The sequence below is a fragment of the Cydia splendana genome, chromosome 7 (assembly GCF_910591565.1).
Source record: "Cydia splendana chromosome 7, ilCydSple1.2, whole genome shotgun sequence".
Taxonomy (NCBI): domain Eukaryota; kingdom Metazoa; phylum Arthropoda; class Insecta; order Lepidoptera; family Tortricidae; genus Cydia; species Cydia splendana.
The window spans coordinates 14,964,378-14,992,245 of NC_085966.1; positions in this window are offsets into that span (position 1 = coordinate 14,964,378).

The window sequence follows — 27,868 nt, forward strand, 5'->3', positions numbered from 1 at the left end:
GGGCGCGCAACGACGCGCGGGGAAGCACGGCCATCAGCCATGCTTATACTCGCCGGTGACACGGAACGCACTCAGTAACCTACGCGCTTTTCGCGCACAACACACACACGGCGATATGCGCACTTTACATTCTTGTCTCCGGTAAATCTTTACTTTATGGACCGTCGATTTTTGGGGCGGGGAGGGGGGGGGAGGGGATATGGGGGGGAGAGGGCTACCCCCCAGTCCAAACCCCATGGCGCGGAACCCCATGGTTATGGAGATATCCATGGTTAAAGTTTGTATGGAATTACTATGAAATAAGGGATTACAACAAAATTTTAAGGGGGAGGGGGTGCGGGTTGACGGGGGGCGCGCTTCGCCCGAAGCTGTTGAGTCTGGGTTAGCTCCGGCGCTGCGGAAGAGCAGCCCTTCCGCCCTCGCGTGATAAAGCACGCTCACTACACTCGGCTCCGCAGCTTCGGCTTACTGGTCGCCTCCGTCACGGCGGGCGAGGGCTGCCCTCCCTCCGCGCCTCCGTTTTTGGAATTGCTCTCTAGGGGTAGGACAGACAAGACCACGTGGATAGTGGGGTGCTCTGATTCGGTTTTAAGTGACCTTGACATTTTGGGTACCTTGAGATTCTGGTGACCAAAGATTTTGGTGACCTTGAGATTCTGGTGACCAAAGATTTTGGTGACCTTGAGATTTTGGTGACCATAAGATTTCGTGACCTTGAGATTTTGGTGACCTTGAGGATGGTGGTGTGGTATAAAAGGTAATATAAATTAACACAAAACAGCACCTATCGACATCTGCTATGACATTTCTCCTTTATTTCATAGTAATTTCATACAAACTTTAACCATGAATATCTCCATAACCATGGGGTTCCGCGCCATGGGGGTTGGACTGGGGGGTAGCCCTTTGCACCCTCTACCCCCCATACCCAACACACCCTCCAAATCGACGGTCCATAAAGTAAAGATTAGCCGTGCTAGCGAGCCCCAATTCCCACTAACTCATCCATTCCAAAACTTCAGGTACCGCAGAATTTCGTTTCGATCCATATCAACACGTTAAACGTCAAACCAACTTAAATCTTTTCCAAATCAAATGATTCTCGAAAAATATCAATGTTCATTAATACTTGTAGTATTTTAAGTGGTTTCCAGCAGAACCGTCTTTTCCAGAGTGACCAAAGGAAGATGTACCGAAAGTGGGAGGAAACCAACCCTCGTGCGTCCGACTCGCAGCCACCGGATGCTACTGTCATGAATGACTTCTGGCGTAGCATCTGGTCAGTGCCTGTCGGACACACCGAGGGGAGTTGGATGAGTGTTGTCGAGCGTGAGTGCGAGTCCATCGAACCTATGGGGGCAGTCACCATCAGCCCCGATGACGTAAGTTGTGCCATTCGCACGGCCCAGAACTGGAAAAGTCCTGGGCCGGATGGATTGCACAACTTCTGGCTAAAATGGTTCCGATGCTCACACTCCTGCTTGGCAGCACAATTTCAACAAACCCTCGAGCTTGGTTCTCCCCCACCTTCCTTAACAACTGGTGTCACCTTCCTGCTCTATAAGTCCGGTAGTACCACGGAAGCGAAGAACTACAGACCCATCACATGCTTGCCTACACTCTACAAGTTCCTTACATCCATTTTGAGAGCAAAAATCAACGCGCACATTGTCGCAAACAATATTTTGGCCTCTGCTCAAAATGGATGTAGGGTTGGGTCCCGTGGTACTAAAGAGCTCCTCCTCATAGACATGACCATCTGCCAACAAATCCGGAGGAACAGGGGGGCCCTCTCAGCAGCCTGGATTGACTACAAGAAGGCCTATGATTCGGTGCCTCACTCATGGCTGGAGAGGATCTTAGAGCTGTATAAAGTTGATACAGCTTTAAGAGCCTTTCTAAGCGCATGTATGAGGCAATGGACCACAGTCCTTCGTCAACCAGGAGGCGGGGATGAGAGCCCTGGCCCGCAGGATTTTATAAGGATTGAGCGAGGAATATTTCAGGGTGATAGCCTGAGTCCTCTGTGGTTCTGCCTAGCTCTGAATCCTCTCAGTACCTTGCTGAAGGATTTAGAACTAGGTTGCCGGCTTCGGAGAGGGGGTGAAGTCATTTCTCACCTTCTGTACATGGATGATCTCAAATTATTTGCACCAAATAGCCAAGACTTGGTGGAGCTACTGAAAACTACCGAAGTCTTCAGTAATGCCATCAACATGGAGTTTGGTGTCGATAAATGTGCGGTTATGCATGTACAGCGGGGGAAAGTTGTAAATTCAACAAATTTACAACTTTCTGAGACAATGTCTTTCAGATCCATCTCTGAATCAGAAACCTATAAATACCTTGGCATGTCACAGTCGTTGGGTATTGAGGAAGAAGGTATTAGACGGTCGGTGAAGGAGCGCTTTTTCAGTCGGCTCACAAAAGTCCTTAACAGTCTTTTGTCAGGAGGCAACAAAGTGCGCGCCTTCAACGCCTGGGTAATGCCCCTGTGGTGATCTGGCCTCCTTTTAGCTCTTTGGTTTTATAACATTTAAATTCTATGTCAATATTCTTATGATTGTCAAACAAATGCATATACTAAATACATGCATGATTATTATAATTGAGTTTATTTCATTGGCGACGAAATGGACGCCGAACAATTCGCTCAGTTTCTGAGCGTGCAACAAACGCAACAAGAACAAATATTGAAAATATTAAGTATGGCTCTTACCGCAACACGAACGGAAGCGGTTTCCACACAGGCAGACAACAGCGTGACGAGCGCTAACACGACTGCACAGGAACAGTCCCCTAACAAAGTCGCTATACTAAAAGCTTTCAACATGGACAAATTCAACCCCGACACTTACAGGGTGAGTGACTACATAGATTTTTTTGAAGCCAAGTGCACAATACATGCAGTACGCACAAATGACAGTATGATGAAAGACCTCCTACTAAATTGTATGACGCCTGACATTTTTAGGGAACTGAAGACAGCACTTACCCCTAACTTTGAAAATAGCACATACACCGACATTCGTACAAAGCTCTTAGACCTATACCGAGTCAAGAAAACACGATACCGCGCACTCATAGAATTCTGGAGTTGCATTAGAGAAAATGACGAGTCCATGGAACATTACACAAACCGTCTTAAGGCGTTGAGCATAGACTGCAGTTACGATGACAAACTATTAGAGCGCCAGCTTCGTGATCGTTTTGCGACAGGCCTTAATCACACGGAACTCGAAACAGATCTAAAACAAAAGTGGCCTAACTTAACAGAATTAATTAACGGCCAGGCAACAGAGGTGACATTTGCCACATTGTTTTCAATCGCACAATCACGAGAACAAGCCGAAAACGACACACCATCGACAAACATTAAAAGAATCAAGAAGAAAGCTAATCCTAGATCTGACAAACAAGAATCAACGAACTACAAAAGCCCCCGAAAAATACGTTCTAGCCAATGCCTACGTTGCGGCAAGCACGACAAACATAACCTAACAGATTGTCCAGCAAAGAAACACATATGCGAAGAATGCAGCACAGAAGGACACTATGAAAGCTGCTGTATAAAAACTGGCCAAGCTTATCTAGTTAAACACAAACCTAGAACACTCAGGTACAAAACACAACGTGTAACAAACACCACAGGATCGTCCCGATCATCTTTTAACACGAATGATGATTCTTCGGAAGATAGTGACACTGAAGACGATCTAGTATGTAACGTCACTCCAACGCGAAACAGAGACTGTAAGAGAATAGATGTTATTATTAACGGAAGACGCTGTACTATGGACTGGGACCCAGGATCAGCTTACTCGATCATAAGCACATCTCTTTGGCGGCAAATAGGTGCACCAAAATTAACGAAACCCCCTAAGTTAAAAGCGTACTATAATCACAAGCTCAAATCAGAGGGGCTCGCCTACGTCACGGTAGAAGTCGAAGGGAAACAGAAAGTCGCCCCCGTGGTTGTCATGAAACACGCAGATCCGATGCTTTTTGGGTTACACTGGAGTGAAACCTTTGGAATGGAGTTCCCCAAACCTGTGTACTCCATTAAGGAAGTAACTCCGACGACACTAGAACGAGTCATTGACCGGTACAAGCAACTTTTTGACGGAAAGCTTGGAAAAGTGGACAACTACTTTGTAAATATTCACGTAAAACAAGGAGCAGTACCTGTACATTTACCAGCACGACCTATCAAGTTTGGAATGAAGAAGAACATAGAAAAAGAAATTGCACGCCTTGTGGCTGACAATATTATATACCCCGTGGACCCAAATGTAACACCAGTAGAGTGGGCGACACCCACCGTTAACGTGGTGAAACCGAACGGCGACATCAGAATATGCGGAGATTTCAGAAGTACGTTAAATCCTGTCTTAATTAAGCACTTGCACCCCGTTCCACTTTTCGATCAACTACGACAGAAATTAGCACAAGGCAAAATTTTTTCAAAAATAGACCTCAAGGACGCCTACCTACAATTTGAAATAGCACCGGAATCCAAGAAATACCTAACACTCTCGACACATCTAGGATATTTTAGGTATAACAGAATGCCTTTTGGAATATCGACAGCGCCCTCTATATTTCAACATTACTTAGACGAACTACTTAGGGACATTCCTAACACAGCAGTGTATTTTGACGACGTTGCAATAGCCGGAGAAGACGTGAAGGAACACCTACGCACCCTTAGTGTCATCTTCGAGCGACTACAGAAAGCAGGCCTAAAAGTAAATCTAAAAAAATGTTCATTTCTACAAAATCAAATAGAATATCTTGGCCACTCGATAGACAAAAACGGCATACGCCCTACAAAAGAAAAACTTGAAGCAATTTCGAAAGCTGCGGCACCTACTAACTCTAAAGAATTAAGATCATTTCTGGGCCTTGTAAATTTCTATGAACGTTTTATACCACATTTACATGGACTATGCGCCGATCTCCATGAACTTACTGGGAATAGACAACCGTGGCGTTGGACAGAACACGAAAATCAAATATTCGAAACTACTAAGCAATGTATTGCTTTATCAAAACCACTTACCGCGTTTGACGAAGACAGATCAATCTTTCTTGCATGTGACGCGTCAGAGAAAGGCGTCGGAGCGGTATTATATCACAAAAATGGAAACACAGAACAACCCATAGCTTTTGCCTCAAGGAAACTTCGAACAGCGGAAACTAAGTATTCAGTCATTGACCGCGAAGCACTAGCAATTCTGTTTGGAATTAAAAAATTCGACCAATATTTACGAGGAACCAAATTTACTTTACTTACTGATCACAAGCCATTAATTCATATATTGGGATCTCAGCGTAATCTTCCTAAAGTAGCAAACAACAGACTCGTTAGATGGGCACTAATAATCGGCTGCTATAACTACGACATATGTTACCAGAAAGGCGAAAACAACATATTAGCCGACTGCCTTTCCAGATTACCAAACGCTGAAACACAGCCATCAGAAATAGAGTGTGCAGTACATCGAATCGAGTCACGTCTTCTAGGAACCAGAATGGCAGATTTACATCTCTCTGAGGAATTTTTGAAAGAGACAACCAAGCAAGACGTCATACTATCAGAGGTTTTAAAATGTATAAAAACCGGTTGGAGAGAGATGCACTTTACCAATGACGTTAAGCATTACTTCAAAAAGCGTAACGAACTTTCAATAGAAAATAAAATAATATTGTGGCAAGGCAGAGTGGTAATTCCAGAAAAACTACAACCTAAAGTCCTCGCATATCTCCATAGGGGGCATCCTGGAATATCAGCAATGAAGGCACTGGCACGGTTCTATGTTTGGTGGCCATCCATTGATGAAGACGTAGACCAATATGTCAAGAGATGCTGTCGGTGCCAACAAAATAGACCTCATTGCCCTGAACTTCCAGTCTACTCGTGGTCTATCCCAGAAAAAGTATGGGAAAGGATCCATATCGACTTTGCAGGCCCTTTTGAAGGTACTTACTGGTTAGTCTTGAGCGATGCCTTGTCGAAATGGATAGAAATCAAACCTATGAAGAATATTACCACGTCGAAATTGTGTGCTGAGTTAGACGACATATTCTGCATGTTTGGTCTCCCAGAAATAATTGTATCTGATAACGGCCCACAGTTCACGTCATCCGAATTCAAACAATACTGTAAAAATCAAGGCATTTTGCATATTAGATCATCACCTTACCATCCAAGAACCAATGGCCTCGCGGAACGCCTCGTGAGGACCTTTAAGTCAAGATTTGCGTCTGGCACAGAACCCCAACACCAGCGTTTACGTGAGTTTCTTTTCACGTACAGAATTACACCCCACAATACTACGGGCAAATCACCAGCAGAAGTGATGTTTGGACGTCAAATAAATACTTTATTGTCAAATATTCGACCTAGCAAAAGGAGAGAATTACAGTACAAGCAAGTGAAGGCCAATATAGAGGCCTCAATGGATAAGCCAAATTATACACCCGGCAATCCAGTATACCATAGAACCCGGCTTGAAAAGTCCTGGCAACCAGGAATTATAGCAGAGCGGAGACATCGCTACTCTTATACGATTTCAACACCTACTGGAAACGTCATCAGGCGACACGCTGATCATATTCGACCTCGACTACCATCGCCTAATAACCCTCCAAGTCACCATGAACCACCTCAAACCTCCTCGTCATACAAATCTCTTTCATCCCCCCCAACAGATATGTTTCGTACGCCCGATGCCACTTCAAGTCCTGGTGCGTCGCGAATCTCATCTGCCACTCCTAACTCCACCCTGATGAGCCCTCCACCTCAAACAGGAAACAACGAAAGCCTGTCCCCTGACCCAGATCCTACCCCTTCACCTGCAAATTCACCTACGCAGCGCCGTAGTCAACGGGCAACAAGACCACCTCGACGACTTATCGAAGAGATGTGATCAGGGATGGGATGGGACGAATGTGGTGATCTGGCCTCCTTTTAGCTCTTTGGTTTTATAACATTTAAATTCTATGTCAATATTCTTATGATTGTCAAACAAATGCATATACTAAATACATGCATGATTATTATAATTGAGTTTATTTCAGCCCCTACTCACATACTCCTTTGGCATACTAAGGTGGACTCAGACCGAGCTGGACGCCCTGGATCGGAGGGTCCGGTCACTGCTCACCGCACATCGCATGCTACACCCACGCTCGTCAGTTATGAGATTGTACATCCCACGGAAGTGTGGAGGCCGAGGCTTCCTAAACGCCAAGGATCTCCACAACCGCGAGGTGTACAATCTCAGGAATTATTTCCTTAACAACGAGTGTGGGATGCATCGTGATGTGGTGGCAGTAGACAGGAACCTCACGCCGCTCTCCTTGGCAAACGAGAACTGGCGCAAACCTGTGGTACTAAGTACTGTGGATCGCAAGGCGGCATGGGAGAGTAAGGTGCTACACGGGCGGTTCTACAAGGCCCTCACGGGACCCGATGTGGACCTGCTCGCGTCGGTGAACTGGTTACGATTCGGGGACCTCTTCGGAGAAACCGAGGGTTTTGCCTGTGCAATTGCGGACGAAGTGATGATGACGAACAACTATCGGAAATATATCCTGAAGGACGGTACGGTCGACATTTGTCGGGCATGCCGCCGTCCCGGAGAGTCACTCAGGCATATTATCTCCGGTTGTTCTCATCTTGCTAACGGCGAGTACTTGCACAGACATAACCTCGTAGCCAGAATTATTCACCAGCAACTTGCCCTCCTATACGGCCTTGTGGACCGCGAAGTGCCGTACTACAAGTACTCACCTGCGCCAGTTCTCGAAAATGGTCGTGCCACGCTCTATTGGGATCGATCTATCATCACTGACAGGACTATTGTAGCCAATAAGCCTGACATCGTGCTGATAGATCGATCGCAGCGCCGGACCGTGCTCGTCGACGTCACCATCCCCCATGATGAGAATCTCGTGAAGGCCGAGAAGGACAAGTCCAGCAAGTACCTAGACTTAGCCCACGAGATAACCGCTATGTGGGATGTTGACTCGACGATCATTGTTCCTATAGTCGTGTCAGCGAACGGTCTCATAGCGAAGAGTCTCGACCAACACCTAGAGAGACTCTCGCTGGGTGGTTGGATCAAGGGTCAGATGCAGAAGGCGGTAATTTTGGACACGGCGCGTATAGTACGTCGATTCCTCACTCTGCGGCCCTGACCACCGGCAGCTTGGACCCTGCCCCGCTGCCGGCGGCACCCTAGGTTAGGTTTTTTATAATGTGTTTATATATTTTTGTTATGTTTTGTAAGTGTTTTTATATTTTACTTTTATACTCACATTGTAAAACCCTAACCTAAGACCCTAATTGAATAAAGAGAATTATTAATAATTACATTTCTACTTTGTTTCATTTGGAATATATCCCCTGCCTATGCAGTAACGAAACGCGTGTTTTTATTTTTGACGTTCCTTACGTCTAAAATGTCAGACGATAATAACCCTCTTATTTACAGTTTATGATTCTTAACCATTTCATAAATGATTCTAAAATACTACTTAAATCGGGATGTAATCAATGTAAATAGTTACAGTGGGCTGCAAAGATCATTTTGGTGTGCGTAAAGTCAAGTTCTGTGCAGTACTTTTTATGCAATGTGGATGACAAGTTTCGCCAAAGTGGCGTGGTTGATTGGGCTTGGTTTTTCAAAACGAGCCGGCCAGGAGGCTGGATATGCTAATCAACCTACAGCTAAGAAGGTACATTACAGTTTTACATAAGTGTCACACTCTGGTATATGTTATTTTGTTGAAAATGCGACAGTCATGTTGTACAGATTATGTTGTATAAGAAAGTGTGTGTTTGCAATAGGTAATTATGTAGCATCGCTACAGTGTTTAGCAGTGTGCTCCTGATTTGTGTCCCATGTCAGCGCGCCTTTTCATGGGCTCTAGCAACAAACGGCATGTTCCATCTTCGTGGAAGACGGCCCTTGTGCACCTTGTGCCTAAAAAGGGCGATAGATCAGACCCATCGAATGACAGGGCTATCGCTATTACATCCCTTCTTCTCTCTAAGGTCATGGAGCGCATAATCAACGCAAAACTCCTGAGATACCCCGTACCCCGTACCGAGACAAACACGATCTGATTAGTGACGGCCAGTATGGCTTTCGTCACGGTCACTCGACTGGTGTATCTCACACACCGCTGGGCTTCGGCCATAGGGAGTCAAGGTGAGTCACTGACAGTTAGCCTAGATACAGCAAAGGCGTTCGATCGAGTCTGGCATCGGAGTCTCCTGTCGAAGTTACCATCTTATGGACTGCCGGAGAGATTATTCAATTGGATCTTTAGCTTTTTGTCCAGCAGACGCATACGAGCCGTACTAAACGGAAGCTTCCCTAATAGCATGGACATTAACGCTGGCGTTCCGCAAAGTTCTGTGCTATCTCCAATGGTGTTTTTGTTGCGCATCAATGACATCTTGTTTATCGACGACATTCATTGCTATCCAGACGAAAGTCCAGTACTTTGCCTATTACACAGGCCGTGTCAAAATCCCTCGCTCTGAGGTGCTGCCGAAAAGCTTTTGTCGGATATTGAAAGCACTGTATCAAGAGTCTCGGGTTGGGGTCGGGACATTTTTGAGTCCGATTCAACCCCACCAAGAGACACGGTTGCGCGTTTACCTCTAAGAAAACCCCACTTACTGTAGTCCCACAGTTCCAAGGCACAGCCCTTTACAATAATTATCAGGGAGTATTGGGATCCTCGGTGTCGACATCTCCAGTGACGTCCGATTCCGTGACCACCTGGAAAAGAAGGCTGCTCTGGCATCTAAGAAACTCAGTGTGCTCAATAAAGCGAGGCAATACTTTACTCCGGCGGGCAAAGACTGCTTACTATATGTACATATAAATCGCAAGTCAGACCCCATATATTATGGAGTACTGCTGTCACCTTTAGGTAGGAGCACCTGGATACCAGCTTGGACCCTTCGACTCAGTCCAAAGGCGCGCTGTACGAATCGTCGACAGTCCCAAACTCACAAGCGGTATTGAACCTTTAAGTCTAAGGAGAGACTTTACCTCTGTACGATGTGTTCTACCGCTTGTACGATGGGCTATGTTCTGAATAATTGTTTGACATGATGCCAACGGCCAGCTTCTTCACCGCACCGCTCGCCGTCGGCAGAGTGTTCATCCTCACACCCTAGACTAGAAGCTAAATGGTCGCGCACTGTGCAGTTTAAGAGGTATTTCCTCCCGCGGGTTCCGGCTGTGGAACGAGTCCAAGGTCGAGGTTTTCCCGATTCTTCAAAAAAGGAGTGTACAGGTTGTTAAAGGGTCGGCAACGTGCATGTAACAACTCTGAAGTTGCATGCATTCATAGGCTACGGTGACTGCACATTGTAGCTTATGGACGCCTTTCCACAATTGCCACGGACGTGGTATAAAAAAAATAGCAAAAATGCGATTCAAGTAATCTTGTAAACAGTACAAAAAATATTTTATTATAGACTTGCGAAAACGCCTGGTTCGCATATTTACTTGTAAGTTACTCTAAAGGTACAAACGAATTATTTACCATTAAAAACTCACGAAAATACAAAATTCGTAAATTTTAACAGGCCAATTTATGTGATGTGGTAATAATGGCCACCATAATAAAGTAACGAATATGCCCGATTCTCAAATTTGCTATGGCTACCTTTGTGGTTAGGTTATACCTATTTGCCACCATAGTAGATTAACGAATGAGCAGTTTCGCAATTATGCTAAAGGTTATTGAATGTAGATAAATATTAAATGCCACCATAGTAAACTGACATACGTGCCAGATTCGCAAATTTGCTGTAGTCTACTTATGTGGTTGAGTAATAGTTGCCACCATAGTAAAATAAAGAATGTGCAGATTCGCAATTATGCTATAGTTTATTAATATGAATGAGAAATAAATGCCACCATAGTAAACTACCGTATTTGCCAGATTCGCAAGTTTGCTATAGGCTAATCGTACCGGTCAATTATAATTGCCACCATAGAAAGTTAACGAAAATGGCAGATTCGTTAGTTATTTACTGGCGTCATAACTTTATCGCGGCCAAGGAAAAATACCTTATCTACACTTCGCAAGTCTACCATGGGGTAAAATAAATATAAAGTCAGATTGGTACAATGATAACTTTGAAAGCTTAAAAGATAGAAGTCTGAAAATTGGTCACATTGTGCATTGTCATATTTGGTACAGAATTACATCAAAAACTCAATTTTGACAAATTTACAGTTATGTTAGTTTAGCATGGAGGCGACGATATATTTGAGGTTATCTTGTGTATTTTACCGTTTATTCAAATTTTCGAAGGCTCACGTGCAGTTTTTCCTTTTATATTACAAGTGTTCGATCGAAAACTAAGCTTTGGTGGTATACCTGGATCACCTGGATGTACAAGAAGGCGTTTCACAGCATGTGTGACCAAGCCATGCCCTGCCTAAATGATGTAGGTATTATTCATTAAAATTTAGCTTACCTGTGTATTTACTCATTCCAAAATATTTACCTCCCTAAAATGCTGCCTATAAAATCGGTCTTTGTCATTTGCCTTGGTTTTTAATACCTAAAGCTTTTTCTCACCGATTTATGCATCGTGTCCTTGGGAAAAAAGAAAGATCCTATATTTCCCCAATTTGTCGCACAATATTGGAGTATTTTGGAGAAAAAGGAGAATGTTTACAATTTATTTGAAAAAATTAATGTAATTTGACAGTGACAGCCGACGATAATGAAGGTGCCGCCTGGCGGGAAAAAATGATTAGATTTAATTATTGTACATTCGTTGCCTTCATATAAGCCGGTACTTATAGCTTTAATTGACGTTCATAAGCGCATTGTAATATGCCTACTTGAATAAACAATTTTTTATCTTTATCTTTATCTTTGTAAATAACCACTTTCTAACACAGCTAGTAATAGACGGAGAGCTAGCTACGGAATTGGTTTGCAATTTATAGAGCAACGAAAACCCTCTAGTAAGTGTGCAATATGTACTATCATTATCAATTAATTCGGGCTCCTGGCAGCTGTTCAGCGGTGGATATGAGAGGTGTCGAATAAATTGAAGGTGTATCTACAATTTATAGAGCTCTGAGTTTGGTGTGATATAATAGCTAATTATGTATTTAATTCGAATATAACATTGCCAGGCGTTTTAATTGGGGGAAAAGTAGTGCCAGGTGACGTCCAAGATGCGCGAAAAAGTGCCAAGTCATCTCATTTACTGGGTCAAATTTTATCGTGTTTCGTTACCCAAAGGGTGAAAACGGGACCTTATTACTATAAGGTCCCGTTTGCGGTCCCCTCTATAAAATTGCACACCTTCAATTGTTTTTACATCCCCTGTGTTGCTCAACCACTGTCGCACCCACCGCTGAACAGCTGCCAGGCGCCCGGATTAATTAATAATGATAGTATATGGCACAATAACTAGAGGGAATTCGTTGATCTATAAATTGCAAACCTATTTCCGTAGCTAGCTCTTATACCATAAGGCGAGTACCTACTTAAAGCTCGTTGGCAATTTAAAGCTCGTATTCGTAATGTCATGTCTGGTAATGTTTACAGTAACTTGCTCGGTAAATTCATAATTAAGTGCATCCTAAAAGAAACTTCTGAGTCAATGGTTTACTCACTATCGTCACAGAATAAATATTAGTACTGCCGTACAGAAAGGAAACTTCCTACAAAACCGAAGTTTGACAGCGGTTCAGGGCCGAATCATGATATCCCTTCCTAATATATGGCACTATCCCTTTCGGCTATTTACGGTTGTCAAAATTCAAGCCATTACCTTATCTGTGGTCGTGCACTCATAGGGACGTCAAGTTGTGTCAACCCTAATAATTGCTCGGAGCAATGCTGAGCCGAGCGGAGCCGAGTTTGGCCGAAGTCAGGAGTTTCGCACCCCTGCTATAGTTCGTTTTTTTTTAGCATTAGAAAAAAGGTAAACAATCTTGACGTGTCTTTTAATTGAAAATTACACTTTTTTAAAATAAGTCACGACAAATATGTAACAATTATGAATCTAATACGATCATTTATATTCTTCTGCTTTCATAAGTAACAGGTAGGGTCTGTGCGGAAAGAGAAGAGTCGTAGAATGTATGGGCTCCCCTACATTTCAAGACTCTTCTCTTTCCGCACAGACTCTTTGATTTCTAATCCTAAAAAACGAACGGTTATAAGTACCTAACAATCGAAAGTCAAAGTTCAATACCTAGGTACATACTATATTTTGACCGTGAAAAGGATTGTCAATGTTTAAAAAAAACTCGGAAAGACAGATGTGGAATAAGGTCAAACGATTCCTAAAATTCGTTTGCTCACCTCCCGTTGACCTCTAATAATAGCACTTGCCAATAACTTCCTGTTTTCAATAATGGTTGAACGCACAACGTGTTTATATTTTTTATTCAAGGCTGGAAACTGGTTTTATGGTCGAAATGCACCCGGCCGCGTAGCCAACTGGCAATGTCGCACTAATATAGAAGAGTGATAGAGAGACACAAGGCGTTTCGTCGTCGAAGCGATAGCGATTGTCACCTTGGCTAGGTAGAGCGTTAAAACTTTGTTGCCAATAAAACATTTCTGCTGATGATTATTATTCCCAACATGGTCTACTTAACTTTTTCTTCTGGTTATACCTAAATAGGTACGGAGTTGCTGACACAAGAAATTACTTATGCCTTTCTAGGTAAGTACCTGAGTATCACCGGTAATTGCTAGGCATCACTTGTTTATCAATCTTATCATAACATAGATAGAGGTACAATAGTATAGAGATGAAATAATAGTAGAGGTATATATAGAGGGAGATGACCGAACGAGATGCTCCTATGGAACTTTCAGTAGGAGTAACAGAGAAAGCGTTATTGTTGGTTTGTCATTGTCACAGTCTCACTTTTTTTTTAATTCTCCACCGTTCATTTAGTATGGTTTTATTATAATACACTCGGCGTCAAAAAAATCGCACTTCGCCAATAATTCGTTTCAAGCAAATATAGCTCTTATCTAGTGCATTGTACCATGTCAATATTGGTATCATTTGAAAGCGCAATTACTGAACTTTAAAAAGATAAATCGTCATTGTCCGTAAAAACAACCATCGCCGAACATCGGCGTTTTGTTTAAAAAAGGGCCGAGATCCAGTTTTAATCGGTCCGTTGTTGTGCAATCCTGGACGGGTATAAAATGGAGGGTAAAGGTTAGTTATAGGTCATTCGCTCTCCAGAGGTCACTGAGGTCACTAATGAACCGTTACAGCAAGAAAAACCCTTGGACATGGATACCAGGCCAGGAGGAGCAGCTCAAGAGGTGGCACTGCTGCAAACAAGACTATGGCAGTAAGAAGTCACTGAAAGATTTAACATAAGCGGTTTCCGAGTGCGTCGAGTCTTGCTGGGGTTCCAGGTGACTGGTGGTTACATCAGGAGGCCTGGACCCGGAAGACAACACTGCTCTTCCGCTAGAGACAACCGGTACATTGTATCGAACTCTTTGCAGAACCGTTTCTCCGAGGCTTTTGAGCTGCAGCAGCAGCTTCAAGCAGCTCAAAGAACAGCAGTAAGCATCTCTACGATCGGAAGAAAGCTGGAAGCTGGATGTTGCCCCGTAGAGCTGCTACAGGGCCCCAATTAAAGCAAGAGCGTCGAATAGCCAGGATGCAATTTTGCCGACTGCACGAAGATTGGACGTTTGAACAATAGAGGAATGTCCTCTTTTCCGACGAGACGAAGGTGTGCCTTTACACCAACGACAGGTGCAGGGGGGTGTATAGGACGCATGGAGAGCAATTCACGCAAGCCTGCACTGAAGAAACCGTCTGCTAAGGGGACGGATCTCGCATGTTCTGGGGCGGCATTTCGATCGACGAGTAAACTGATCTCCTGTGCATTTCCCGCACTGTAGGTGGTCACAGCCAGGGATCCCTGACTGCTCGGCGTTACATAACGGAGTTCTTGGAGGACCATTGAGATCCCATACGATGGTTTTGTTGGACCCAACTTCCAGTTTATGCATGACAACGCCCGCTGTCACACTGCGTTGTTTGTGTGAGACTAACTGTGGGAGGTTGGAATCACCGCAAACAAGTGGCCAGCAAGGAGCCCTGACCTGAACCCAATCGAACATTACTAGGATCAGCTAAAACGGCGGGTTCGGTCGCCTGATCCTGCTCCTGCCACTCTCGACAGGCTTCAAGACACCATTATTGAGGAGTGGAACAACTTTCCTCAAAAACGCATCGTGGCACTAATGACAGTCATGACTGATCAAATGGAAGCTACTCGGAGGGCAAGAGGAGGCAGCATTAGGTTTTAAGTTTAGTTTTAAGTTTATTTTTTCGGTATCTGTTGATTTTGTAGTGTTTTTATTCTTTGCAATTTTAACCTAAATACACGTTGATTCGTTTTTCCTGAAAATTTTCTTTTTGTACGGGGTAGATCGTCCATTTTACAACATTTTCCAATAGAGGGTTTCATAACCTTTCAAATAAGGCCCCATAGTCTTGACCGCTTGAAAGAAAAAAGTTAAGATGTGCGATTTTTTTGACGCTGAGTGTATTATAAGCAGAATGAGCCCTTAATGGCTGAAACCTTAATGGTTTCAGATCACACAATAAAAAAAATTGAGCATTTTTTCACCTTTTTACAAAACATTTAATATCTCCGAAACTAGAAACCCTCATAAGGTACCTTTTCCCATGGAACCTCACAATTGTTGTTCAATACATTTTTCGTGAGTCGCGACACTCGAGACATCTAGTATTAAGTAGCGTTACTGATAATTCCGCTGCTCGATGTTAGATGTCGACTGCGAAAATAATAGTCGTTTTGGTACCAAAACTGATGTATGGAGTGAGCACTCTATGCTTACTATATTTCTCTATCCCTTGACATTTAAAACAATAGATTTAAATTCCCACGCACGGATCCGTGTCTAAGCATACGAGGGTTTAATGACAAGCAAAGTTTTAACCAGACTTACAAAGTGGTACCTATGCTAAACTTTCTCAAATTCCACACGACTGCACGGGCAACCTACGCTCGGAATTGTCGATGGGACAGCTTAATAATAGGTCCACGTTGAATACCCATTCATTACTGAACTATCTTTGGATTTAGACAGTTTCACCTGAGCCTCGCTTGTATGAATGATAGTCTATTGTTCGCTCTACCTTCTATGTTAGTTTAGGTAGGTATTCGTTGGATTTTTAAAGGGATATTGAAGCCCAATTTCGTAGCTTCAATAATCTTGTGATATGACATGACCGCCATCCATATCCATATCGAGACATATTGTGTCGCTTGACTTCTAACTCGGGTAAATCCATTCGACCCTCTCAGCAAATATCTACCCTATTATCTTTTCTTAATACCAAAATCGCATAATCTGACAGATTGATTTTCCCCGAGTTTGAAGTTAATTAAGCGACTCTATTTACTTTGGACGATTTTGCAATTCACCAAATTCTCTTTGCTCTCGCCTTACTAGCCCTTTATAAATATACGTGTATGAGTATTGAGACCGTGGTTTATTGTAGATAAAAGTGTAAAACAGTAAATATGATATGTCTAGAGAGGCAATGTGGAATTGTTCTTGTTAAGTTAGAATCTATTCTCTTGATAAATGCGACGGATAAATTAGTTCAAATTTAATACAATATTCAGATGTCACTTGCAAGATACACCAAGACGTTATTGTTATCTATAGATAACATTAATTAATAATGTTAGGTAGACGCCACCGATGATCGTAGACCTGGCAACTTCCTCGCACAAATAATAAGTATTGCGATACAGCGAGGAAATGCTGCCAGCATCTACAGTACCATGCCGCAGGGGAATAGTTTATAGTTAGGTAAGTATTTATTTTAAGATTAGTTTTATTTGTATTTAGATTTAGTTATTAAGTTTCATAGGTTAGTTATTTAATTATGTTTTATTTATGGGTATATTAAATTTGTATGCAATAAAGTTTCCTAGGTACTAGGTAGACTAAATTTAATACCTACGCGAACGTTTGTAAGTAGCTAGTTTGCATGGTTTTGATTGTATCTCACCTATAGTTCGTTTTTTTTAGCATTAGAAATAAGGTAAACAATCTTGATGTGTCTTTTAATTGAAAAACACATTTTAAAAATAAGTTACGGCAAATATGTAACAATTATGAATCTAATACGATCATTTATATTCTTCTGCTTTCATAAGTAATAGTTACTGATTTTTAAAAAGCGTTTATCAATTAAAAGACTTGTCAAGATCGCTTACCTTCTTTCAAGTTCTTTCTAATGCTAAAAAAAACGAACTATAGGTAAACCGTGCTACGACAAGATGGCAAATGTATTTTTATATTTTTAATTTGATAATTGCCCGTAAGCTCATAAAACGCCTTGATAGTATGACAACTTTATCCCAAACGTACTAAGCTTAAAAGGCTTTAAAATATATTTTTGCTCGTAGGCGTTTTGCCCTGCTTTCCCCTATTCTACCTAAAGTACGTTCTAAAGCACTTTCGAATGGTCGATTCGATAGAGATGAGATGTCAAGGTTGGTTGCGCTCAGTACCGTCTTTACCATAAGGGCACACGGGGCCCGTGCCCAGGGCCCCCATCCTCCGTGGCCCCGAAGGACAGACAGTAACAGTATATTTGATTACCCATAACAAATAGAAGATCTTAGTAGAAAATTGTTAGTCTTGATTCGCTTTCTTTCCTTTCCTAAAGGGCCCCAAATTCTTATGTGCCCAAGGGCCCCAGCATAGTTTAAGACGGCCCTGATTGCGCTAAGAAGCCTTAATAAATGTCTAATAATTATCTTTAATTACTCCTCTTTGTCTGGTCTTTGTTGTTGTCTAACCTGCTTTAGGGAGAAAGAAAGTAAAGAAAAAACAACTAGGTATTGTTCACAAAAAGGAATAATTTACTGCACCTCTGAATAAAATAAAGAATAATGCAAATAAAAAATGGAAACGAAGAGAGAGTGATAATTAAGACTGTGTAACCCGGCCTGTGTAGCCAATTAAGAGTTCTTTTTAGGGTTCCATAGCAAAAATGGCAGTAACGGGACCCTTTTATTATTTCCATTTGTCATATCATACGAGTATTACCTATGTTCAATTGTACATGTCACAGTCATTTTATACAGTAACTATGAGGCATGTTAATTAAATATTGAACTAGGTGTGTTGACATTTGGATGGAGATATTTTTAGTGACGCTTTTAAAATTCTTAACATTGTTTATATGTAGCGGCTAGCTTGTTTGTTAAAGGTTTTATCTACCTTTATTATGCTGTAATCTGTACTATATTACAACAGTGAATTACACTAAATCTTTTTTTCCTTTAGGTACTAATAGGTACTAATGTAAATTTATTGTGTCAGCTCTCTCTGTTTTCTTATTACTTAAATGGCTTTATTCTTGGAAAACATCTGTGCAAAAATAGAAGCCACTACAGCGTTGTTTACTCGTTGAATCTAATTGAGTAAACATTACATACGATTCTCTGAATGAATGGAAAACTACTTAGCATGAAGCCATGAATAGCATGATAATCTAGAATGAAGCAGCCTTGATGCGCCGGATCCGCGTGGATTTTCCAACTGAGGTAATCTTATAACAATTTGTATGTATTAGCCAGATACTAGGTAGCTAGTAATAAACATTGCTAATAGAGTTTTCAATAACGACAGTCATCGGAACTTCTTCGAATAAACACATTAGGTACCTACCTACTTCCTTTGCGTCGCGCTGAGGGATACAAGAAAACAGAACGTGAGCAATTAGTCTGTTAAACAAAGTTAGCTCGTCTGCACAGATTTTAAGTGACAAAGTGTAAAAGTGCCACTGATCTTCCTGGCGTTCTCCCAGCTTTCCGCTTGGCAACGAATCCCAAGAATTGGCGTAGGCACTATAATAGTTTTTATGAAAGTAATTGCCTTCTGCCAGGGGGAAAACTAGACCTCATTGGGATTAGTCTGGTTTCCCAACGATGTTTTCCTTCACCAAAAAGCGACTGGTACAGCTATAGTAATTTAGCCGAATATCGTACATAAGTTCCGAAAAATTAATTGGTAGGTACGAGTGTACGACCCAGGGTTTGCACTAGCGACCTGATTGAAAGTTGCACGCATTTCGCGTGGCAGATTTGTTTAGCTCTCATTCTATTTTCTTCTTCTCTATACAAGTAAATTACTTACAGGTGTCGGTTTCACCTAGAGCACTTTTATGAATCATAAATATCCAACTCTTCTCTGGTCTGTCTTGTCAATTGAGAAATGAGAAAGAAAATAAAAGAAAAAACTTTCAATAACTATTATCATTCCAAAAGCTTTGGCACTACTTAATTAGAAGTGTACCGTCATTATAGCCAACTTTGCCCGCTTTTTAAAAAAAACACGAATTTCTCAGAAAAAATATATCACATCATATGACTTTTTTTTGCTCAGCACGTCCATAGTGATCAAACGCATCAGTTTAATTAAAGAAAAAAATTTTAAATCATGTTTTTACCCACTTTTGTGGCGTTTTAGAGGGCGAGCAAAGATATCCGGGGTTTACGCCAACATTGCCCACGTCAATTTGGTGTTCAAATACAGCTCGTATGATGATGATGTCTAAGGAGCACTTAAAGGTTTTGGGCAATCCTACCATTCCCTGTTAATAACTTAGCGATAAGTGTAAAAACTTTTAAATAAATTTGGTGGGCAATGTTGCCTACCCGTTTTTGGCCATTTCCATACAAGACTCACCTAAGCAAAGGCTAGGGTTGTCACTTTAGAGAAAACCTGTTACATGGTTTAATGGCCTAAAATATTAGTTTTGCTGTATTTTTGATGCGTTAAAGGGATAAAATAAAACATCTAAATAAAGGATAATAAGATCAATCAAATACAGTATATATTTATAAACTTACTTTAGTGTACAAACATAACCTTCTTTTACTTGCGAAGTTGGGTAAATTAGTCGAAAGTGACAACCCTAAGCCGTTTTTTGGTGGTGGGCAATGTTGGCAGCCATAGGTCTATAAATTACCGGATTACATTGCCCACTGCCAAAACTTTAGTGTCTTTAGGCCTTTTTAGATTAAACCTCAATGGACATAATCTATGCTTCATGTTTTATAACTGAAACCCGGAAATATTTGTCAAAGGGTTCTCAATTTTTTTACCCGACTACGGCAACGCAAAAGGAGGGTTATGATTTTGACCGGTATGTATGTGGGTATGTATGTATGAATCTGTTCCCTCATAACTTCTAAAGTACTCATTGAAATTTTACGAACGATGTGGCATTCGAATCGTCTTAATCGTCCGTTGGTTATAGGCTATACGACGTCGCAAAAAAGTGAACACGGCGCCCTCTAGAGGTGTGAGAAGTCACGAACCAAAAAAATAAACATAAATAATGATGACGTGTTGTATATCATACGAAAGAGCTCAATTAGCACATTTCAAATATATACATATTGTTAGCTTTTGCACCCGGCTTTACTTGCATGCACCCGATAAAACATTAATTTATCGGGTAGGTAATTCGAACTACGAATCTACAAGTATCCGCGACCCGCGTGTTACGCTTACGCGACTACGGCGATACAAAAAGGTTTTTGCAAAATAAATTTGCTTGGCCGCTATATACATGGTGATTTTTTAATGACCTGCAATATTTTACAACGTGAATAGGTCCATACGTCAATAGTCCAGATCAGCCAAAATGTATGAAACAGTCAATTTTTTTACAAGATTGGGTTTGGTCCTATAGTACAAGTTGCTTAGTATATTCACCTCGTAAAATATTGCTGGACAAAAAAACGCCTTCGCAGTGGTCAGGCGAAAATACTCAAACGTACCTATGTGACGCAACGGAATGAGAATGAGAATGAGAATGACGCAACGGACTCGGTCCAAAAGCGCCCCCACACTAAAAGGGTCAGGCGTAGCCCGACGTACGAGGCACGCTCTACGTGTTCCAAAGCCGGGCGCCTTCGGCGCCCTCATACTAAAAGAGTCGGGCGTAGCCCGACGTACGAGGCACGCTATACGCGTTCCAAATCCGGGCGCCTTCGGCGCCCTCATACTAAAAGAGTCGGGCGTAGCCCGACGTACGAGGCACGCTGTTCGTGACTTAAATCCGGAGGCAGTAAAATTAAACCTAAAAATAAAATAAAATATGTGCAATAATTAATGATCAAAAGGCACCTTTTTTAACCTATTAAATTAAAAACAAGTAAAAATGACCCACCCTCGTAGGGTCACTAGGTCACTCGTGTATGGAGAAAAAAAAAAGTATTAGTTATCCTTCGGGCACAGTTACAAAAAGATGGGTAGGTAATAATGCCAATAAACAGTATTTCAAATTATTCTGTAATCGGAATTCATTTTCTGCCTCCGGATCCATTTCAAAGTTATCATTATAAATATTGTTATATTTTGTATGGTCTGAGGAGTATATTGTTCGCGTTCCGAAGCCTCCATGCCAAAGGAGTCAGGCGTAGCCCGATATATGCGGCGCTCTACGTGCATTTCTGTACTGAGGACGCCCTCGCAAAAGTAATATAAAGTGACTTCAAATAGTAACGAAATCATGACCCCAAAATTAATTAAATAAAAAATAAGTTCAAAAACTAAAACCCGACTATTGCAAATCGCGCTCTAAAAAGTATGAAACAAGATAGAATTCTTATCTGAAATTATCAAACAGGAAATATTATAAATGTTATAATTTTTTAAATAAATAAATACAACGTAATATAATTTACTATTTTATTTATATATTTACAGAGTTTAAGAGGATAGCCGTGGTCGACTGGTCGTATGCCACTTTACCTTAAAGTTTATAATCGTGGCATACGACCACGGCGATCCTTTGAATATCTCTGTAAATATGTAGGTATAAAAATGTAGTAAATTAATATAATTGTAAACGTTGTATTTATTTATTTAAAAAATTATAACATTTATAATATTTCCTGTTTGATAATTTCAGATAAGAATTCTATCTTGTTTCATACTTTTTAGAGCGCGATTTGCAATAGTCGGGTTTTAGTTTTTGAACTTATTTTTTATTCTACTTGCATTCATTTTTCAACAATTTTATGCCCGCCGAAATATACTCTTTATTTGACAGCTCGCTGAAAATTCCCAAGTCAAGTTGTGCACATGTTTGGTATATTATAGTTTTGTCACAAATATAACCTATTTTCTACTAAAAATAGCAGAGTGGCCACAAGTATTTTAAATCTTTCTACATTAACGAATTTGTTTAAAATTGTCGCTTTGGGCAAAGTTTCCCCTGGAGGCAAAGTTGGCTATAATGACGGTATGTTTGCTACTAATAAGTTTTATTATTAGTAGCGTACCACCACTGCCACCAGGCATTATTAATTAAGCAGTCGCTGAGACGTGTCGTAAGACTCGTAAGGAAGTAGGGCACAGGCACAGCAGGTCCCTTTACGCGCGGCCCGAACATCTGGGAAAGCATGTTTATGTGGGAAAGGGTAACATTCCATTTCTGACCGCAGCTGCACTACTAGTACGAACGCGTCGGTGTTATTGTCAATTTCCATAGTAAAATGAATGGTAGTGCTGCTGTCGTTGGAAATGGACTGTCACCTTTAATAACGTGACTATGTACTTTGCAGATGATAATGTATTTTGTAGTTAGGTACTATGGTGGCAGGTACAGATGGTAGTATTTTGAGAGGTATGGTGAGAAGGTTGTCAGAGCTCCCGAGGATGCAGGGTTGCCGGTGAAAAACTTGCATATTAATTAATAGAGTATTTTCAAAATAGAACCTTTTATACTGTGTCTATGGTCTCGCACGTCTGTACGAATATCATCACTATACCTTATAAAAAAAAGTCCCCCGCCGCGTCTGTCTGTTTGTGTGTTTGTTTGTTTGTTTGTTTGCGATAAACTCAAAAACTACTGAACGGATTTTCATGCGGTATTCACCTATCAAATAGAGTGATTCTTGAGGAAGGTTTAGGTGTATAATTTGTTAACCCATGCGAAGCCCGCCGGGTCGCTAGTGTTTGGATTAAAATGTAGGACTTGGAAGTAGGTATCTACACCAAGTCTTAGAGCTCAGAATGCTCGTGTAAACGTGTGAAAAAGTCTGTAATAACCTATCTTCATTATTATTGACTAACACGGGACTTAATCGCGTATTCTTGATTGATTGATTGAAATGGGTTTATGGGATCTCATCCACATGGAACCCGCCAATCAAGTCGGATTCAAACCCAAGGCAACGTACTAATTAATTTTACTTTCAAACTATTTTTACGCAAGTCTTTGTTATGCAAATTTATTCAATGGATAGGTATTTACTTCTTGGTAAAATTATTATTTTAATACTTTACATGGGCGTAGTTGGGCAGCAACGGCGAAGTTAGGGTTCCCTACGTTAGATCCTTTTGCCAACCCTGATTTTCAATGAATTGCGACGTTCATAATGGGGTTCGCTCATGGAATATTCCTACGTAAGCAGGTATAACACTCATGTAATAAACACTTACAAATACTAATGACGCAAATCGCAACTTACACGCTGTGAACAAAGCTCGAGTAATTGTGTCTATCAATGTTTTTTGTTCATTATTTTGCGTGCTATATTTGGCTTATTTTGAATTAATGTGGGCCTAAACATACCTATACGTTAGAGGTGTGTTTACCTGACCTCTCATTTTCGCAAGTTTTTTTAGGTAAGTACCTATCAATCATGTGGGCTTATAATATTTCTAGCAGTTTCTTTAGTGACAAAATGAAATGATGTACCTACATAGTTACCTATATAATAAAGGCAATCCAGAGTTATGACAATTGCAATGGACAAGTAAAACGTTTTTGATATCTACGCGTATGTTAGGTACTTATTATGCATGAAAATGCAGTAAAATTAAGGCACAGACGACTTCCTTATTTAGATTAATTATGAAGCGTTTATGAAAATTTTGTATGCATTGACAGCTTAAAGAACGGAATACGAAATTTTTTTTGCTCGCCAGCACATAAAGTGCCTATCGCACGCGACGCACTGATTTTTATATGTTAAGTGATTTGAAACAAACAATTAACATGTAATTTTCCTAATCACAAAGGAAATGATCAATTGATCATCGGTGAAGTAGTTGCTGCGGAACAAGAGAATGATTGTCGTATTTTCCCGCCATTAGGGTGCATTTAGGCCTTCGAGATGCTATATTGTAAATATGTGTAATTTGCATGATACCTAATATATTTCATTTGTATAACAATAATCGCCCATTTCAGTCAAGAAACTTGTATCGTGTACGTGAGCATGGGTACCTATACGCCGATTGAGTGATTAATTAAATAACAATTCAAGTGTTATCGATATGAAGCATTTCCAAATCATAAAAATATATGATTATATCTCGACCATCTGACATTGATTCGAGTCATTCTAACAAAAGTTTATAATTATATTAAATATTACCTGATTTAGTCCATACGATTATAATATTTTAGAATTACATACCTAACAGCGCACAGTGTTATGATATGTCGAAGTTTATTGATATCGACTTATTATATAGGAACTTTATTTTTCCCTCGCACTATTTAACGTCAAACCAAAATTGCTGCTGCCAGACCGGGCTATGTACAGACAGCAACACTCCTGACTGTACTATTGTACATGAGCCTTTTTGCCTTTAGGCATGGATAGGCGCGTGGCACAGCCTTCGAGACGCGGTATCAATTTATTGTTTACCTACTTACGTGGTCGCGTTTCTCTGCTACTAAGTAGGTACCTACTTACCTCATGGATTTTTCCGATACTTACTCCACTTGACGTGATAAGACGCCTTTGTTTATTCTAGAATTTAGTTCAGACAATATTATTTGTTTTCATATTTAAGAAAAAGTAGGTAAGTACTTACCTAACTACTTACATTTTTAATGTATTTGAATGCCTCATTATGCCATTGCATAATCATTGTTTTTATACAGTTAAACAGGATCAAACATAGGTTGATGTAGGCTAAGGTACCTACTGGCCTATATGTATAACCACAAATAGTCTCTATATACTTAGGAGTTTTGCTGCTGTTATTAACTAATCTAATTGTTATTTATTAATTTATTTATTTATACAAGGAATTCCAACAGCTATGAATGTTACATATGTGTGTTATGTGTTATTTAACTGCAGTTTTGTTATTTAACATAATCCTTGAGCCTTCTAGAGTTTAAGTAAATTCGGTTGCTCGACTCATAGGACAAGAAATTTCCAGTGTATAGAAAACCCTAAATTAAAGTCCATGAAGAAGATGTAAGAAATTGGGGGTTTGTCTTAGTTTGACAGACTGTCTTCTTCGTCTGTCTTGACTGAAAAGGATATAAAAACAATCAAATTTTTTAAAAATATTTATTGCTCAATTTATACATAAGTAAAACAAGTCATTTGTAACATTTAATAAATAAACAGACTACTAAATTATAACGTTAATATAATTAAAGCTCAAATGGCTGGCTGGATATACATATTAACATATATCGATATATTAGGTATGATTATTGACATTTGTTGTGCTATGTAAGGACTAAAAAAAGAGTCTACATAGATACTCGTAGATCATATTTCTGTGCATAAAATTTTCTGTGAATTGATATTAGGGCGGAGCTAAAGATAACAATAAAAATATTCACTTGGTAGGCCTTTTATCCCCGTCCTACCCTAGATTTCGGTACAATAGTCATACTTAACTATCCTTGTAATGCCTAAAAGTTTATTTTAGAGCAGGGCATAATTTGGCTATTTATAACCCAGAGCTTGGGAAAAGGTTTCAAAAACAAAAACCTTTTTGTATTTAAGCATTAGAAGGATAATTCAATAAAATTCTGCCCTTTTGCCATTCAGGGGATAATAAGATACTGGGTTCATACTCGAACCTAAATAGATTGGGTTACATGTTACAACGTACAAGGATTCTGTACCACTAAATATCTCGCATAGTGACGACTCGCGTACCAGTCGCGACTGAGTAATTGTGATATTAAAATAGGTACACAAAATACAAATAAGAATTTTCGAATTGCTGTAATTTACAAAATAAACTTTTTTATTACAAATTTGAAATGTTCAGCTAATTACCAAAGCCGCCTGTAATGGCACCAATTTTTTTTTAATCATATTGGTATTTGGTGAGCGCCAGTCGGTCCTCGCTAGGAGTAAATATTTGTTTATCCAAATTGTATTGTATTGGAAGTCCCTACTCAGTCCGTTTGATGTGGTTGATATATCCGGACCAACCGGACCAAAGCCTTTCGACCTCTCGTTTAAAATTAATAATATCTACACGTGTATTTCATATCTATTCGGCATGAACCTTACCTTGTTTATCTAGGCCGGTGGCGTGTTGCAACTAGTCGATTAAATATTTATACGTAGATAACGCTTAGAAGTACAATTAAGGAGATTAGTGTAACATCGACGATAGAAAGGTCTGTTAGGCCAGGGATAAGGAACCGTTTATTATGCCCGGAGCGGCAGGGACCGTATCGAAGTTCCTAGGGTTAGAACCCTACCTGCCTTTAGCTATATTTTAGGGCAGGGGTACGAGTATAATACCGGTATTATAATCATTAATCCTCCAGCGTAACAGTTTCAGTCTGGCCTCAAGATAGTCGGGATTAGTATAATATACACTATATACAGGCTGTATACGAGTAATAGTGGGTGTCACGTTGTCACTATGGATCTTAGACTAGAGAGGACTTTAAAACTGCAAATTTGACCAGTTCTGCGTAAATTTATAGTTTCGAAGGAATCCTTGAAATTTGGGTTCATTAGGTACTATCAGGGCGCGTAGCCAACGTGCTAATCGTTAACGCTCCGTAGCGTATCGTAGTCATCTCTCTCTATCACTCTTTCCCACTATAGTGCGACAGTGACAGTTGCGTTGCGTTCGCTACGGAGCGTTAACGATTGCACAGCACGCTGGCTACGCGGCCAGAACACTACAGGCGATTCTATTTTTTCTTCTTCTTTCTTGTTTGACCATTCCGTTGTAAGGGTTCATAATTTTTAGTAAAGATCAATTTACAAAGGCTAGGTTAGCATGGATTAACAAAAACACAAAATCGATGGTTTTTCTAATTTTCGCTGATCATAAGTATAAGCTTATAGGGATCAAATTGTTAGCTCTTAATCTCCTCTTTAATTAGCCTTCGTCTGATCCGTACTAAAAATGACACCATTGGCGCGATCCGGGAAATGATTTACAGATTCACTAGATATGAAATAGTAAAGATATGTGACGTTCCACGGCAAAAGGTACCTTATGGCGGCTGGCGTTTACGCTATTATTAACGCCGCCAGGCGTGGCTCACTCCGCGATTTCGTCGCTTTGCTACAGGTAGCTAAAAGTACATCCGTTCCACACCAAGTTTGGTGGCTAAGCCATAAGCCGCGCGTGACGCTGTCGCCACCTAGCGGCCATATCTGTCCTGATCGTAACAGACGCGTTTTGTTAAGGAGTGAGTCTTCTGTACCTAGTACTATTATTTATTCTGTGACGCCGCTCCAATATTCAGACGGGGCAATGGTACCTTTTGCCGTGGAACGTCACATATCTTTACTATTTCATATCTAGTGAATCTCTAATTCATTTCCTGAATCGCGCCGCATGTATATCTTACACCTATGTTTACACTTACACGAAGTACGACGTGTATACCGGTATACTGCCGCCTCGGGCGGTGACTTGATAAGCAACGCTATTCCAGCAAGCTGACCGGCGGTCAACTTATGTTCTCATGCTAGAAATGTCCGATTATAGATATTAGATCCCATGG